The sequence below is a fragment of the Triticum aestivum genome, chromosome 5A (genome assembly GCF_018294505.1).
Source record: "Triticum aestivum cultivar Chinese Spring chromosome 5A, IWGSC CS RefSeq v2.1, whole genome shotgun sequence".
Taxonomy (NCBI): domain Eukaryota; kingdom Viridiplantae; phylum Streptophyta; class Magnoliopsida; order Poales; family Poaceae; genus Triticum; species Triticum aestivum.
The window spans coordinates 665,047,214-665,054,664 of record NC_057806.1 but is presented as its reverse complement, the minus strand read 5'-3'; positions in this window follow the sequence as shown (position 1 = coordinate 665,054,664).

Genomic DNA, 7,451 nt, shown 5'->3' with positions numbered 1-7,451 from the left:
GGTAGAAGCCCCCTCAATGCAACCGGAAGCAGTTGCGTCATAATCACGTGGCAGTCATGAGACTTTAGGTTCTGGAACTTTTTCTCTGCCATGTTTATTATTCCCTTTATATTCGACGAGAAGCCAAATGGTACCTTAATACTGAGCAGGCATTCAAAGAAGATTTCCTTCTCTTCTTTGGTAAGAGCATAGCTTGCATGACCCTGATGTATGCCGTCTTTTCTGTGCATACATTGCTGGTCCTCCCGTGCCTCAGGTGTATCTTTTGTCTTCCCATACACGCCCAAGAAGCCAAGCAGGGTCACACAAAGATTCTTCGTCACGTGCATCACGTCGATTGCAGAACGGACCTCTAGGTCTTTCCAATAGGGCAGGTCCCAAAATATAGATTTCTTCTTCCACATGGGTGCGTGTCCGTCAGCGTCATTCAGAACAGGTTGTCCACCAGGACCCTTTCCAAAGACCACCTTCAAATCCTTGACCATATCATGTACATCAGCACCAGTACGGTGGCGAGGCTTCGTCTGGTGATCCGCCTCACCTTTGAAATGCTTGCCTTTCTTTCTTACGGGATGCCTGCTCGGAAGAAATCGACGATGTCCCAGGTACACATTCTTCTTACAATTAGCCAAATATATACTATCGGTATCGTCCAAACAGTGCGTGCATGCGCGGTATCCCTTGTTTGACTGTCCTGAAAGGTTATTGAGAGAAGGCCAATCATTGATGGTCACGAACAGCAATGCCTTTAGGTCAAATTCTTCCCCTATGTGCTCATCCCATGCACGTACACCTGTTCCATTCCACAGTTGTAAGAGTTCTTCAACTAATGGCCTTAGGTACACATCAATGTCATTGCCGGGTTGCTTAGGGCCTTGGATGAGCACTGGCATCATAATGAACTTCCGCTTCATGCACAACCAAGGAGGAAGGTTATACAAACATAGAGTCACAAGCCAGGTGCTATGGTTGCTGCTCTGCTCCCCAAAAGGATTAATGCCATCTGCGCTTAGACCAAACCATACATTCCTTGCGTCATCTGCAAACTCCTTCCATACTTTCTTTTGATTTTTCTCCACTGCGATCCGTCAGCGGGTACTCTCAACTTTCTGTCTTTCTTACGGTCTTGTCTGTGCCATCGCATCGCCTTGGCATGCTCTTTGTTTTGGAACAAACGTTTCAACCGTGGTATTATAGGAGCATACCACATCACCTTGGCAGGAATCTTCTTCCTGGGGCGCTCGCCCTCGACATCACCAGGGGCATCGCGGCTGACCTTATAGCGCAATGCACCGCATACTGGGCAAGCGTTCAAATCCTCGTACTCACCGCGGTAGAGGATGCAATCATTAGGGCATGCATGTATCTTCTGCACCTCTAACCCTACAGGGCAGACAACCTTCTTTGCCTTGTACGTACTTTCGGGCAATTCGTTGTCCTTTGGAAGCATATCCTTTATCATTACCAGCAACTTTCCAAATCCCTTGTCAGATACACCATTCTCTGCCTTCCATTGCAGCAATTCTAGTGTGGTGCCCAGCTTTTTCTTGTCACCTACGCAATTTGGGTACAACAATTTTTTGTGATCCTCTAACATGCACTGCAACTTCTTCTTCTCCAAATCACTTGCGCAGTTTCTCTTTGCATCGGCAATGGCCCGACCTAGATCATCAACGGGCTCATCCGATGCCTCTTCTTCAGCTTCTTCCCGCATTGCCGGCTCAGCTTCTTCCCTCATTGTTGTATCATCGTATTCAGGGAACCCATGGCCAGGATAGCTGTCGTCGTCCTCTTCTTCTTCATTGTCTTCCATCATAACCCCTCTTTCTCCATTCTTGGTCCAAACATTATAGTGGGGCATGAAACCGGACTCAAACAGGTGGACGTGAATGGTTCTTGACGTAGAGTAATTGTGACCATTCTTACAGCCAGCACATGGACAAGGCATAAAACCATCCGCTCGCTTCTTTGCCTCAGCCGCAAGCAGAAAAGTACGCATGCCATTAATGAACTCGGGAGAGCATCGGTCATCGTACATCCATTGCCGGCTCATCTTCAATACACAGCACCGAAAACATCAAATTAATACAATACATAAAGTTCATACATAAAGATAATACAACACTTAAATGCAACAAACAAATAACTCTCTAGCTAAAGAATTTAAATGCAACAACAAATGCGATCAAGATCGCAACTAAGGTAACAATTGAACCAACAGCATAATGATACCAAGCCTCACTATGAATGGCATATTTTCTAATCTTTCTAATCTTCAAGCGCATTTTCTCCATCTTAATCTTGTGATCATCGACGACATCGGCAACATGCAACTCCAATTCCATCTTCTCCCCTCAATTCTTTTCAATTTTCCTTCAAATCCTCGTTTTCTCTTTCAACTAAATTTAACCTCTCGACAATAGGGTCGGTTGGAATTTCCGGTTCAACTACCTCCTACATACAAATATCTATGTCAACTTGATGGGCATAATTTGTCATAAACACGAAATGCAATGAATAGTTTTAAAAGAGAATATACCACATCCGAATCATAACCCGGACGAGGGCCGACGGGGACGGATATCAAAACCATGGCACTATGTATAACAAACAACGTATGGATAAGATAATTATACGAGTAACTATATATCCAAATCACACAAACATGAATTTTTTATATAAAACTTCATGAACAAGAGGCTCACCACAAGGTGGTGCCGGCGACGGGACGTTGCCAGTGATCAACGGTGGTTACGACGGAGATTTAGAAGGTACTAAGTAAACCACACCTACATATGCAAACTATGTATATATAAATATCAAAATTGCATATATATATATATATATATATATATATAATCCTCCCAAATTATATATAAATCAAATACTAGCACATATATATAATTCCTCCCAAATTACTAAACTCAAAAATCAATCACTATATAAAGCATTGCACGAGCTAATCTAGCAATGAGAGATGAAAGGAAAAAGTTAGCCGTTGGAACCGGCACTAGTGTACACATTAGTGCCGGCTCAAATTCAAACCGGCACTAATGTGCTTCACGTTTGACCCTTTTTCTACTAGTGAACCCCGATGACAAGCCAAGCAATTGTTTCATACTTTAGTAATCTCAAACTTTTTTCAACTTTCACGCAATACATGAGCATGAGCCATGGATATAGCACTACGGGTGGAATAGAATCTGATGGTGGGGGTTATGTGGAGAAGACAAAAAAGGAGAAAGTCTCACATCGACGCGGCTAATCAATGGGCTAGGGAGATGCCCATCAATTGATGTCAATGCAAGGAGTAGGGATTGCCATGCAGCGGATGCACTAGAGCTATAAATGCATGAAAGCTCAACAAAAGAAACTAATTGGGTGTGCATCCAACTTGCTTGCTCATGAAGACCTAGGGCATTTGAGGAAGCCCATTCTTGGAATATACAAGCCAAGTTCTATAATGAAAATTTCCCACTAGTATATGAAAGTGATAAAACAAGAAACTCTCTATCATGAAGATCATGGTGCTACTTTGAAGCACAAGTGTGGAAAAAAAGATAATAGCATTGTCCCTTTTATTTTATTTTTATTTTTTTATTTGGCCTTTCTTTTTTATTTGGTCTTTTTTGGGGACAATGCTCTACTAATGATGATCATCACACTTCTATTTATTTACAACTCAAAGATTACAACTCGATACTAGAACAAAGTATGACTCTATATGAATGCCTCCGGCGGTGTACCGGGATGGGCAATGAATCGAGAGTGACATGTATGATAAATTATGCATGGTGGCCTTGCCACAAATACGATGTCAACTACATGATCATGCAAGGCAATATGACAATGATGATGTGTGTCATGATGAATGGAACGGTGGAAAGTTGCATGGCAATATATCTCGGAATGGCTATGGAAATGCCATAATAGGTAGGTATGGTGGCTGTTTTCAGGAAGATATAAGGAGGTTTTTGTGTGATAGAGTGTATCATATCACGGGGTTTGGATGCACCAGCGAAGTTTGCACCAACTCTCAAGATGAGAAAGGGCAATGCACAATACCGAAGAGGCTAGTAATGATGGAAGAGTGAGAGTGCGTATAATCCATGGAATCAACATTAGTCATAAATAAGTCACATACTTGTTGCAAAAATCTACAATTCATCAAAAACCAAGCATTACATGCATGCTCCTAGGGGATACATTGGTAGGAAAAGACCATCGCTCGTCCCCGACCGCCACTCATAAGGAAGACAATCAAATAACACCTTATGTTTCAAATTTGTTGCACAACGTTTACCATACGTGCATGCTACGAGACTTGCAAACTTCAACACAAGTATTTCTCAAATTCACAACTACTCAACTATCACAACTTTAATATCACTATCTCCATATCTCAAAACAATCATCAAGTATCAAACTTCTCTTAGTATTCAATGCACTTATATGAAAGTTTTTATTATACCCATCTTGGATGCCCATCATATTAGAACTAGTTTCATAACCGAAGCAAACTACCATGCTGTTCTAAAGACTCTCAAAATAATATAAGTGAAGCACGAGAGTTCATCTATTTCTATAAAATAAAACCACCACCGTGCTCTAAAACGATATAAGTGAAGCACTAGAGCAAATGACAAACTACTCCAAAAGATATAAGTGAAGCTCAATGAGTAGTCGAATAATTATGCAACTATGTGAAGACTCTTTAACGTTTAATAATTTCAGATCTTGGTATTTTATTTAAACAGCAAGCAAAACAAAATAAAATAAAATGACTCTCCAAGCAAAACACATATCATGTGGTGAATAAAAATATAGCTCCAAGTAAAGTTACCGATGAACGAAGACGAAAGAGGGGATGCCCCGCAGCAAGCAAAACAAAATAAAATAAAATGACTCTCCAAGCAAAACACATATCATGTGGTGAATAAAAATATAGCTCCAAGTAAAGTTACCGATGAACGAAGATGAAAGAGGGGATGCCTTCCGGGGCATCCCCAAGCTTAGGCTCTTGGTTGTCCTTGAATATTACCTTGGAGTGCCTTGGGAATCCCCAATCTTAGGCTCTTGCCACTCCTTGTTCCATAGTCCATCGAATATTTACCCAAAACTTGAAAACTTCACAACACAAAACTTAACAGAAAATCTCGTGAGCTCCGTTAGCGAAAGAAAAGAAAACACCACTTCAAGGTACTGTAATGAACTCATTCTTTATTTATATTGGTGTTAAACCTACTGTATTCCAACTTCTCTATGGTTTATAAAATCTTTTACTAGCCATAGATTCATCAAAATGAGTAAACAACACATGAAAAACAGAATCTGTCAAAAACAGAACAATCTGTAGTAATCTGTAACTAACGCAAACTTCTGGAACCCAAAAATTCTAAAATAAATTGCTGGACGTGAGGAATTTATCTATTAATCATCTGAAAAAATAATTAACTAAATGTCACTCTCCAATAAAAAATGGCAGCAATTCTCGTGAGCGCTAAAGTTTCTGTTTTTACAGCAAGATCAACAAGACTTTCCCCAAGTCTTCCCAACGGTTCTACTTGGCAAAAACACTAATTAAAACATAAAAACTCAATAATAACATAGGCTAGATAAATTATTTATTTCTAAACAGTAGCAAAAAGCAAGGAAAAAAATAAAGTGGGTTGCCTCCCAACAAGCGCTATCGTTTAATGCCCCTAGCTAGGCATGATGATTTCAACGATGCTCACATAAAAGATAAGAATTGAAACATAAAGAGAGCATCATGAAGAATATGACTAGAACATTTAAGTCTAACCCACTTCCTATGCATAGGGATTTTGTGAGCAAACAACTTGTGGAACAATAATCAACTTGCATAGGAAAGGAAAACAAGCATAACTTCAAGACTTTCAACACATAGAGAAGAAACTTGATATTATTGCAATTCCTACAAGCATATATTCCTCCCTCATAATAATTTTCAGTAGCATCATGAATGAATTCAACAATATAGCTATCACATAAAGCATTATTTTCATGATGCATAAGCATAGAAATTTTATTACTCTCCAGATAAGGAAATTTATTGTCATGGATAATGGTGGGAGCAAACTCAATAAAATAACTATCATGTGTGGCACAATCCAATTGAAAATTAAAATCAAGATGACAAGTTTCATGGTTATCACTATTATTTATAGCATACATGTCATCACAATAATCATCATAGGTAGCAACTTTGTTCACACAATCAATTGGAACCTCTTCCGAAATAGTGGAATCATTACTAAATAAAGCCATGACCTCTCCAAATCCACTTTTATAATTATCACAATAAGATTCAACATCCTCCAAAATAGTGGGATCATCACTTCCTAAAGTTGACACTCTTCCAAACCCACTTTCATCAATATAATCATCATAAATAGGAGGCATGCTATCATCAAAGTAAATTTACATATCAAAACTTGGGGGACAAAAAATATCATCTTCATCAAACATAGCTTCCCCAAGCTTATGGCTTTGCATATCATAAGCATCATGGATATTCAAGGAATTCATTCTAACAAACATTACAATCATGCTCATCATTCAAATATTTAGTGCCAAACATTCTAATGCATTCTTCTTCTAGCACTTGAGCACAATTATCGGAATCCTTATTCTCACGAAACACATTAAAAAGATGAAGCATATGAGGCATCCTTAATTCCATTTTTTGTAGTTTTCTTTTATAAACTAAACTAGTGATAAAATCAGGAAAATAAAAGATTCGATTGCAAGATCTAAAGATATACCTTCAAGCACTAACCTCCCCGGCAACGGCGCCAGAAAAGAGCTTGATGTCTACTACACAGCCTTCTTCTTGTAGACATTGTTGGGCCTCCAAGTGCAGAGGTTTGTAGGACAGTAGCAAATTTAACTCAGGTGGATGACCTAAGGTTTATCAATCCGTGGGGGCGTAGGATGAAGATGGTCTCTCTCAAACGACCCTGCAACCAAATAACAAAGAGTCTCCTGTGTCCCCAACACATCCAATACAATGGTAAATTGTATAGGTGCACTAGTTCGGCAAAGAGATGGTGATACAAGTGCAATATGGATAGTAGATAATGGTTTTTGTAATCTGAAAATATAAAAATAGCAAGGTAACTAATGATAAAAGTGAGCGTAAATGGTATTGCAATGCTAGGAAACAAGGCCTAGGGTTCATACTTTCACTAGTGCAAGTTCTCTCAACAATAATAACATAATTGGATCACATAATGAGCAAGCAAGTTGGATGCACGCCTGTTGGAGTAAATGACCACGGGTAGCCTAGCCGGCTCCCCCTGGGCCTTCTGAAAAAATTACGAGCCGATCCGGTCCTCAAGAAATCCAAGACGTGGGGCCGCCTTCCCCTTGCCGGCTGTCTCCCCGGCCGACTATCGGAAGGCGGCCCGACTTTAGCCCTCATGAAGAAA